This window comes from Passer domesticus, chromosome 2 (genome assembly GCF_036417665.1).
Source record: "Passer domesticus isolate bPasDom1 chromosome 2, bPasDom1.hap1, whole genome shotgun sequence".
NCBI classification, from domain to species: Eukaryota; Metazoa; Chordata; class Aves; order Passeriformes; family Passeridae; genus Passer; species Passer domesticus.
Window position 1 is genome coordinate 102497269 of NC_087475.1, and position 11085 is coordinate 102508353.

The window sequence follows — 11085 nt, forward strand, 5'->3', positions numbered from 1 at the left end:
GTTGGTTGGGATGATGTCTGAAGCGCACAGAGAAGCCCAAGTGCCCAAGCTATGAAGCTGCTATGAACTTATGCAAAGCCCTGCCTTCGTTTGCAGACAATAGAATACATAATAAGCCTCGTCCCTGTTCCCTTAGCATGCCAACATATGAACAGATGTTCCAGTTCCATAAACTCTGCACCATCTAGAAGATGGGGATAGCAGAGGTAGGCAAAAATTTAGAAAAACTGGCAGTATTAATGATTGCACAAAATTTATCATAGAACAGAAAAAAGCATAATACAATATGCACAGAAAACAGCAGTTGCAAAGCAGTGAATAGAAACAAATGTGTTACAAAATTAAAATTATTAAGCCCTTGGAAGTTCCTAAGTGGAACCTCCCTCACCAGTTTTAGGATAGTACCAAAGGACGTTTTCCTTTGTCTCATCTTATTTCTTTGATTGTCACCATAAACTTTATATCAATTATTTAATTTCTGTTAGTAATTTCTGACTGTCTGTCTTCTGTCTTTTTCTTTCCTTTCCTCTTTGTGCATGCCTGTGCATACATCACAGATCACAACCAGCTTACACCTCCGCCTCCTTGTTAAAAGTCCCACCTCTTCTGCTGACTTACTGCACTCTTAATCAAAAGGGCAGGAGGAAGCCGCCAGGATTCATTCTTCCCCCTCTCTCCTTCTCTTTCCCTCCCATTTTTCAAATGGCACAAATGTCAAACTTTCTAAAAGGATGTTTGGCATAGCTGAGTTCAGTCATGTAATGTACAAAGTCGGTACGATCAAAAGGTTGCAGGGCTGCCCACTGCTAAAGAAGAGAGGGAAAAAAGGAAACAGGGATCTTTTCTGAAGTGTAAAAGAATGCATGAGACAACTGTTGCCACTGGAAACACCATGTCTATTAGCAGCAGCCGTGGGTCTGAAATCTGTCCAGAGTCCAGATTCTCTGAAAAACGGGGCTGTTCTGGTGCCATTTTCTGCCCATGAAGAAACAGAGACAGACACAGCCATGGAACTGAAGACTTCTTTTCTTTTTTTCCTGTGTGTTTTTCATCATTCTATGGAAAACAACTGAATCTATGTGGAAATAATAGCAGTTAGTTTTGTAGTCCAAGTTGCTGAAACTAATCAGTTAGAACACAGATTCACCTATCAAAAATACATTGTCTCTCTGGTATTTTTGTACTGCTACCTTTCACCACAGTATTTTCATTCTTATTCTATCCACTGCTGAAAAGGAGAACAAATTATTCCTCCCTTCTACATATCTAAGATTGTTATGATTTTGTAAGGTTTGCAATTGTAGAGCACTTCTCAATTGCTTGTTGGCATCTTCCTCTACATTTCTGACGCAACTCTTCTGGATTTATTCATCTGTTTATTTGCTCCACTCTGCTGAGCCCTTGTGAAAATGTTTGCACCTCCTCACCCGACATCAGCATTAGAGAACAGCCCAGTTATACCACGGGCTCCTGCAAAACATCTGCATGCCCAGTGGTATGAAAATTGGTGGTCAGAATACTCAGCATGAAGGATTTCTCCATGAGCTCAGACATAGTTTTCTTGCCAGAAGATAACCCCAAAAATGTAGACGAAAAAGCTCATTGTCAATATCCATTTAATAGAAAAATCTTAATTATAGATAGCTTTCAGTCCCAGAACAGTAGACGGGAACTTGAGATTAATTCCCTCTATGACAAAGTATGTGAACAATAACCAGAATTTGTAATCAATACCCAGAGGAGAGAGCATCCAAATTGTAATGGGGATTTGGGATTCATTCCCAGAGGGTGTAATATATGATTTGGAACAGGTAGACTGGGATTAATTTTTGATTATGAAATATTTGAACAGCAATTTTCAACTTTTAATGAAGAGGGGATGTGGACACCACAATTAGTATAATTTCTAAGTCTCTCCATCATATTTCAGGAGACAGATGATAGATCACAAACAGCTGTTTGGGTCATACACAAGTTAATGTGGGAGTGCCACCTAAAGGGAAGAGCACTAGGATGAGACTGTGGAGAAAGACCGGCAAAGACCAGAGTTGCACTTTCCCCATTTCTAATAAAACTTGCTTATTGCAAAGTCTGCATTAGAAGTAATGATTCCGTGTTTGCTGACTTTACATGGACAATTGTAAGTCAGAAAACATCAGTATGGGAACATGGTTTTTCTCTTACACAGGGAAAAAATATAAAGGTGCTCACAGGAGAAATAATTCTCACTCTGAAGGAAAATTTCAAGATAAGAGTGTACAAGGTAAAAGATATAGAACCTCACCATGTCTTGGTGGGAGAATACAACCCAAATTTCTGAAGTCCCTTAGAATATAATAAAACAGATAATTGTTTGCCTAGAATGAAGATAATGAGTAAGCTGTGAATCTTACCCTTTTCTGTTAGTTTTCCACAAAATAATTTTCTTTATGTTTTCCTCACAGGCCAATGAGTAATTTTAATGATTATAAGCTGCATCTGTAGCCACGTAAGACAAGACAAATTTTGTCTATCTGCATATCTTGCCATTTATGAATGACTACAACAAACTGATTTTTAAGGAGACAGGTTTATTGTCACAGGGGTAAGCAAACCTAGCCTCCTAGTCCAGCATTCAGTACTGCTCAGTTGGAAGGAAAGTATCCAGAAGGAAAATGTCTTGCCCTGAAACAACTGATGGCAGTTGCTTCAGAAGCAGGAATAAAGATGAGATGAACCAAAATCCTGTTTCAGCTCGACACATAATTCATTCTAATTTATCTTTTCAACCCTGTAAAGTATTTTAAAAGATGCTCTAAATTTCTGAAATAGAAGATTTGCCTCTTCCATTTTATGCCTGCTATGGCAAAATTTTGGGTCTTTCACTGAAAAGAGAGGAAACAATTCTGGTTCCCCGTGGGCCCACTCCTCTTAAGCCCCCAGACCCACATCTACACAAGGATCATTTCCTAAGTCTCCAAAATTATATTTAAGTATGCTGTCTCTGCCAGACCTATTAATCATAAACTTCTTCTCATTTCATTTCAGTATTAAACTCATCTTGTTCAAATCTCTAATTTTCCACACTGACAGAGAAGTTCTCTATACATCATTCAGTTCTATTTCCTAGATATGTTCAGAATTACAAAATTCATTCAAGCCCATCTGATCTCTTCTCACTAAACCTTCTGCCTTGCACTGACTGACAGAGAAGAATTAGCCTTCCTACTGTCAGGTATACATCTTTTCCTCACAAAAATATGTGAAAACATCCAAATACAGCTAATGACTCCGCTTGCCCTTGTACTTGTGTCTTTGCTCTACAGAGCAGTCATTTTACAGAGCAGCAAGCCCCACTGACATAATATCAGACCGACTACTAATATTTTTAAAACAAAACCAGCTGTAGCTGCCTGGCAGGGTACCACACACTGAAAGCAGCAATAGGGATGAAGTGGTACCATCAGCAACCCTCATTCTAGTAGAAGCAGGAAATCTCACACTGAAGTCATGCTACAGAGTGACACTGCTGAGCCTAATACATCACAGGTCATTTTAAGTCATTAAAAAGTAGGATTTGCCAACTACAATTTTCCTCAGCGATCCTATCTAATATAAAACCCAGATGCAGATCTTATGGTTGGGAAGAAAAAGCATGTCAGATATTTTCTGCTCTTTCCCTGCTGCAGTAATGTAATCTATCTCATTTCTAACCCCGTGCCACAGCTTCTCTCCAGTTTTACAAAGACACTGCAGCAGGATGCCAGCAAAACAAATTATAGTCTTGCTCTATACCAAATAGGAGATGGAACTAGAAGAGCATTCAAGCCTCTCTCTGTGGTTTTTTGTTTGTTTGGGGTTTTTTTCGGGGTTTTTTTGGTTTTGGTTTTTTTTTGTTTGTTTGTTTGTTTGATTGTTTGTTTGTTTGTATTTGTGGATTTTTTTTGGTTGAGCCAGACATTCAGCAGAAACGATTATGCCATTCCCAGAAGATACATGTAACAATAAGTTTGGTGCTTCAGAGCTGAGACCAGCCCCTACTCTGCTCTAGGGTATCGCTGCTCTGAAGGCTCTGGGTCCCAACAGTGAGCTTCAACCCACAACATCACTGGGGACCTGCAGAGCCCTCCACTCACACACCACACACTGCAGGAGCCCTTCTGGAGAGTTAATCACAGCAGCTATGGCAGGCAACTCAGAGCCAGATGGGCTCCATCAGGACACGGTGTTAGATTAGTCACATCACCAGCTTCTGCCTCAGTATCCCCAAGTGTGAATTAGTTTTTGGCACCTACAAGTTAAGAGGGTGGCAATTTTAGAAGAACTGTATGTTAGAGAGACAGATCGATATTTCATTTTAAAGAACAGTTTCTATTCTACTATACTTTTGCTGATTTGAAAGAAAACAGACTGTTGCAGTATTTTTTGACTAAAAACCTGTAGAAGAAATTGTTACAGTCTTTTACAACCAGAATCTGGAAGGGTGTCCCATTGTAATATTTTCAGAGAAGTTGTGCATGCAGTATGTATGTGCATATGGTGTTTATGAATTGTTTTTTAACTTTAGATATTTTATTCATTTTTCCACATGGTGCAAGTAGAACACACATCTTTGTTGGACAGACACCAACATAGTAACATAGCTTTAGATTTCAGGCACTTAAGACTCAGTGGGACAATAGGCTACGCTATCTTCATGCCAGGACATCACGTTCTGAAATTAGGATGCATGCCATCAGGCAGTTCATATCTCTCTGAAGATACTCAGCCCTCAATACATTCAGTTATACTAAATGAAGGAAACTGTAACCACTTCCAGTTATTTCATACAGAGATAAGGACCATGAGAACTTTGTGTCTTGGCATACAACATCTTATTTTGATTTCACTGTACTGTGGGATCTGCTGTTATCCACAGTTTGTGGACTTCATTTTTTTTTTTTTTTCTTACTTGGAGCATGCACACAGCCAGAGTAGTAACTTCAGTCATAACAAGTTTCAGAAGTCCCTAAAGCAAAGGGAAGGGGGTGAGGAATGGCACAAAAAGACCTGGCTAGAGCTTCTCAGGACAGCAGCAGAAAGAGCACAGATGCTACTCATACTTGCAACCCTACCCCCAGAGCCAGCAACGTGGAGTTCAAAATTCACTTTTGTTTGCAATGTGGGCATACGTGTAAGCTGCTTTCGCAGACTCATGGAGAACACTGAAAGCATATTCTGCAGGATAACTGCCTATCCAGACTCACTAGTGCTCAAAGTCAGATGAAATGCAAGTGTGAACAGCTTACCTCCAGAGTAGAAAGTCTCCCTTGCTACTGCAGACTGCCATGTCTGATAACTATATAAACCTTGTTTATTTAATTTCAAAGCTCCTGTTTCCCTTAAGCTGTACCATGTTCTCAGGAATCAGAAGATGGTGACATTTAAGAAGTACAGGTAATGATTTAATTGCTTTTCCAGGGAAAAAAGCTAGGTTCAAAAGCAAAATGAAGTTTCCTGTATAAAGAATGGAGATATTAATATTATAACTGAACATTTTTAAAAATTTAACATTTTAAACCATGATTCTGTTAAATTAAATGTAAGAAGGGACAAACCAGTTCAGAGAAAACACGTAAATATTAATTCTGTTCCCACTGGTCATTTAACACCTATCTAGTACCCCAAGGTCTTGAAAACACTGGGTACAAAAATAGTTCTTTACTACTATCTAGAAAAAAAGATGAGGATAAGGGAAATGAAACATTTACATGAAGTTGAGATGCATTGGTTTTCAGACAGACAAACTAAAATGCCTACGCTGGGTATCTATGGCACACAAAACTTATCCACTGTCCTACTGAAAGTTTTTCCCAGTGCCTGCCTTAAATCTGAGGTTTCTTGAAAAGCTCTAATGAATGGTTAACTATGCTTTCCTGATAAAAAGCAAATGGTTGCCGACTTCACTTTTTTCTTGAAATAAGTCCATATGGATGAAATATATGAACTTTTATCAATGTGACTGCTGCCTGTGCGTTATTTAAATGCTAAAATAAAAAGGGGGGATTTTTTTTTTTTCCCCACTCGGGTGCAGCAGGTCCCACCACGGGGAAGGTCAGCCCTGCTCTGCCGGGCACAGACGTGGGGCCGTGCCAAGCCCTCTCCTCTCACCCATCCCCTCTCCTGCTCTGCTCCCCCAGCAGCGGCGCTGCGGGCAGTAATTCCAGCGAGGCGGGGAACAAACAGGGGATGTGATGGAGCCTTGTGGATCGCAGGTGGCACAGAGCACTTATCTTCACCCGCGCCAGGGTGGGTATCCACAGCTCAGGAGTGGGAAAGGTCAGCTGTGTCAGCTACGACGGCAACAAGCAGCCTGGGCAGGGGACACGGGTGTGCTCAGCTCTCGCTGAGGGGGGGAGCTATCCGCGGGCATCTCCCACCTTGGCCGGGGCTCCCTCTCCTCCCCCGGCCTGCCGCGACCGCGCCGCTGCCAGGGAGGGTGGCAGATAACGCCAGTATTTTGGAAACGCTCTCTCGCGAAGCCACTGAGGAGATTTATTATTTATAGGCAGAGGGATGAAAACATGAAGCGCGTTCATGGGGGCCCGTGTGGGGAGGGCCAGTTGCTGCCAGGCAGTAATTTCCCTCTGAAGTTCCTATGACTTAAATAGCCACTTGAGCTCTGCTCTTGCAGTTTATGATGTCAATAGAACCCCTAAATGAAATTACAGCCTTCTGATACGCAGCGGGGTAGCTTTTCTTCACTGTGTAATATACACGGCCAGAAGAAATTGCACTATACACAGAGTTTCACTAAAGCTGGGTTTATCATAAGAATGTTCCCACTAAAATATGATTAGGCTTCTTGTTTGCTGGATAACACTTCTAATGAATCAGGGTATGCGTGATAGCCATGTTTTGTGAACGCAGACATATACCCTGAGGTGAACTGGGCACTCCACTGCCTCCAAGCACCAGCTATTTCATTTCCACCATAATTTGCACCTGCTTTGTTTTGCCAGCAGCACAGACCCATGCTAGCTCTGTAACTTGCCTTGGTTCCAGGAACTGAAGCTTGCAAAGATGAAAAAACAAGCATGACAGCAATGGGGGGGATCTACATTCTGTATTTACAGACACTTTTATTTTTTAAGCATGCCTGAGCCTGGCTAAACCTCATCAGTAGTCCTGTGAGGGTGGGGAAAAATTCCGCTTTTCAGATGGGTAAGTGAGAAATAGACAGAGGTAAAGACAATAATGATGCAGCTGGGATACAGATTCAAGTCTCCTAAAGCCTTTTCCATTTCTCTCCATTCTCATTATGCTACCCCTGCATTTCCCTTCTCAGCTCACGACAGGAAGAAAACCCCTTCATCTCATAATTCATAAACCTTGTTATTTCTTTATCTGATAATTAGATATCTGTGGTTAGTGGCTTCTTTACCTCAGTAACTTGCAATCCCTTTTAGTTTCCTAACTTTCCTCATCATATGACTTAATTCAAAATCAAGTTTCACTTTCTTTTCTGAATTACGGGAAGGCAAATTAGTGCTGTTTCAATGTTGTTACCCAGGAAAACAAGCTGTTGTTCAGCTTGGAAAAGAGAGGTTTACAATAAAAAATCAGAAAACGAATTGAGAATACCTTAAAACGGAAAATGTACTCAAAACAAGGCAGTTGCTTTTATGTACTTTTATTGCAAAAATTGTCTCTGGATACTGCTTAAATTCTTGTACTTCTGAAGCATCCGAGTACCTATGAATCTGCCTACCTTTATCATTACATCTTTTTCTGTGCTTTGTTCTTGTCTGATGCAGTTAACACTCACAGAACAACAAGCATATCACGTCAAACAATTGTGCAGAAAACAGTAATTCTCATTCTACTATATAAATATATATTCTCTTCCCCAAAAGCATAAACTGGTGGTTTGAACACGAGGGAAAGAATACAATTTTCTCCTTGCTTGCATCAGGCAAAGGAAGATAACTTTATCTGCAGGTAAAAGAGAGAAGTTTAACTTGGCAGTGTGTGCAGAGCACTTTGAGATTACTAGTTGGAAGGGATGCTGTAACTAAAATGGCTACTGCTAGAAGCAAACAGTAAATGTAAAAGAATGACCTTAAGTATTAATTTTCATTTTTAAAAAAGCAACTATGATAAACTATTACAGAGTAGATAAAGGAGCCACTACTAATGAGACAATTTATCATCTTGCCATCCTAAAGTGTTCAAACAGACGGTTAGAATATGATTTGAAATTGCAGATTTTCACCCTAATGATTTTAGACCATAGACAAACCATTATAACCTTGGCCTACCATCAATAAGCAGCTTATACCATAATAAGAAAGACTGATGAATTTTTCCACATCGCTATAAATAAATACCAGCAAAGACAAGTTCCTTTGCTACCAGAGAGATCTGGAGGATAAATAAATTAATGAAATAATTTAAACATGGAGATGTTTGGAGTAACACAGAGACTCTTAAAAAAAGAGATTGTTTTTCCGTCTTAGGGAAAGATGCCAGAGTGACAGCCCTTGACTTCAGTATATCCAGAGAACAAGTGTTATACAGGCAGAAATTTGAAGTTTCAGACATTTAGCACTGTGCTTTGAGAACTTTCCATTTCAGAAGTACTTATGTCTTTCAGACTTACCCTGCCTGGAGGGAGAAAGTAAATCAGAGATAAGCTTCAAAGATCAGACCCAAAAGTGTGTGTGGGCGTTCAGTATAGCCCATTCAGAGAAGAGAAAAAAATCTATTATATTTCTATCTGTGATGTGAACTGCCTGAAAGTTTGGGATGTTCTGATCTGTCAGCTGCTTTGAGTACACTGCAGAAAGGTGATGCAACAGCCAAGTTGGGATCTTAACATCAATTTAGTAAAAAGCTAGGACCATTTGGATTGAGGCTTTGATGTATGTAAAGGTTATTTCTATGTGTATGTAATACTCTTTACTGCAGGGATCAGCCAACTTAATTGCGGGTTTTGTTGAGAGCTGGTGATTTAGTTTAAGTTCAGAGAGAGGTCTGCAGCACCAGGGAATGAAGAGAAACAGCTAACCCTTGCTGCGCAGCGCTGAAAATCGTCTGCAGTCAACCTGGGAGTTTGTACATGAAAAAGGAGGAGTTCTCAGTTCTTTACGGTTCTAATGCAAAACCAGATGGAACTCCGAGGTTCTTTCTGTCTTCCACTTGAAGTTTTCAGGCTTAGTAAAACTTGAGGCTGAAACTGAAGCATGGGGAGGGACTGACAACCCCACATGGATCAAAACCAACAAAAACATTTGAAAAAATTGCCAGGGAGCAAAGCTACCAAATTTTACATTACTTACTGGTTATAAAAATTAGCAAGTACCTTAATACGGGCTGGATGTGACTTGACACTGAGCTCAGTTCTGAAGTCAGTCAAAGCATCTGACAACCCCAGTGGAGGACTGCTCACCACCAGCCTCTACTGTGTAGAGCTCTTAGGACTTAGAATGGGCACGAAACCAGGGAAAAGGTGTCTGGAGTTCTCTGTATGTCACAGGTGAACAGCAGTAGTCAAAGAGGGACTGGCTCCCTGGGGTGTCACAGAGACAAGCTTCTTGAAACACCTGCTGAATAAATGCTACTCAAAAGCAAGACAAGGGTGAGAAGAATGCTGCCTAGTTAATACCCTGTGTGAGATATGTTGATTCCATTAAAGATATTGGTCTTTTGCCAGGGACATGTTTCAAAGAGAGGATAATAACTCAAAATACAAATATTTTGACTGCTACCCTCTGTTTCTTATATGTCTACTTTGTTAGAAGTAGAAAATGTTAGTCAAGAAATGATTCATTTCTTCAAGTCAGATAATATGGAAGATGATGAGGGATGAATGGAACAGCCCACACATTGCCCAGGCCTTCTTAAGCACTACAGCAGAAAAATATTAACAGAAGTGATATGTTCAGCAGGGCAGGAGAGGACAAAAGGAGACAATCCGGGCCTGGAGCTAGAGGTGCTCATCCTACTAATTTTTCTTTTTTTTTTTTTTTTTTTTTCTGCCTTTCCAGTGCAGCCGTGAGCAAATCACTGCAGCTTTCTAAGCTTTATCTTCCCTATCCAACAGCTGAAAATAATTCCAAGTACCTTGATGTTGGCTGAGACACTCAGTTCTTTGGCATCCAGGATTTTGTATATGAAGTTCTACAAAGTACATTTGTTTTTCTGACTCCCAGTTCCCCGTACAGACACAAAGAGAACAGAAGGGAAGCGAGAGAGTTAAAAAAGAGGGAAAAAAAAAATTCCAACCTTTCCCGCTCCCTCAAATGGACCAGCAGCCTATAAAACAACTAGTTCTTCCTATTCCCAGAGGTGGCTTCCACAGAAGCATTTTCTTTTACTATGCATCCACTGTAGAGTTTCTTTTCTGCTTGGCTGGGCAATCAGGTATTCAGAGCATAATGTAAATGCTCAGAACACAGAGGCATGAAAACTTGCCAGACAGAAACTCCAAGCGAAGGATTAACATTCCCCCTCACTCCCCCCGACCGGCCGGACCGCCCCCCGCCGCAGCCCGGCCGCGCAGCCCGCCCTGTCCCCCGCTGGTGGCCGCGGGGACACCGGGGCGGCGCAGCCCCGCCGAGCTGCCCGCGCTCGGCTCGGCTCGGCTCGGCTCGGCTCGGCTCGGCTCGGCTCGGCAGCCGCTGCGCCCCAAGCTCCGTATTCCTTCTGCGCTTCTCGCCGATTCTGTTTTCGTGTTAAAAAAAAAAAAAAAAAAAAAAAAAAAAAAAAAAAAAAAAAAAAAAGGGAAGCACAACAAACAACAACAAGAAAAAAAAAGAAACCCAACAAAAAAAAAAAAAAGACCTTTATTTCCTGCTTCGCCGCAGCGGCCCCGAGAATAGAAGCCTTGACACATCAAATTCTGGGAGCTCACCACTCACCAGGGCTGTGGTTCCTGGTCCAAGCAGTGACGAAGGAGAATCACCTCACAGTCTCTGGAGAGTGGCAGGGCTTGGCTGCGAAGCGCGCCCTGCGCCGATGGGCTTTTTGAGTTCGCTCTGTTCCAGAGCGAGCGCCGAGGCAGAGAAATTAGGGAGGGGAGAGGTGGGAAGGAAAATCACTGGAGCCTCTTACGATCAAACTTCC

The 11085-nt window shown here is 41.4% G+C and overlaps 1 protein-coding gene across 40 annotated transcripts in view; it reads right to left on the reverse strand.

Annotated features, from left to right (window-relative positions):
• Positions 1-11085, reverse strand: part of ZBTB20 (zinc finger and BTB domain containing 20) — a 469842-nt gene that overhangs the window by 197169 nt on the left and 261588 nt on the right. The window contains exon 1 of one of the 40 annotated variants that reach the window (XM_064410204.1): positions 10881-11082. The exons of 38 other annotated variants lie outside the window; for them this stretch is intronic. The gene's annotated coding sequence lies outside the window, so the exon portion shown is untranslated. Of the gene's footprint in view, positions 1-9322; positions 10022-10880; positions 11083-11085 lie in introns of those variants that run through there. One more of the 40 variants, XM_064410196.1, reaches the window with a different exon arrangement.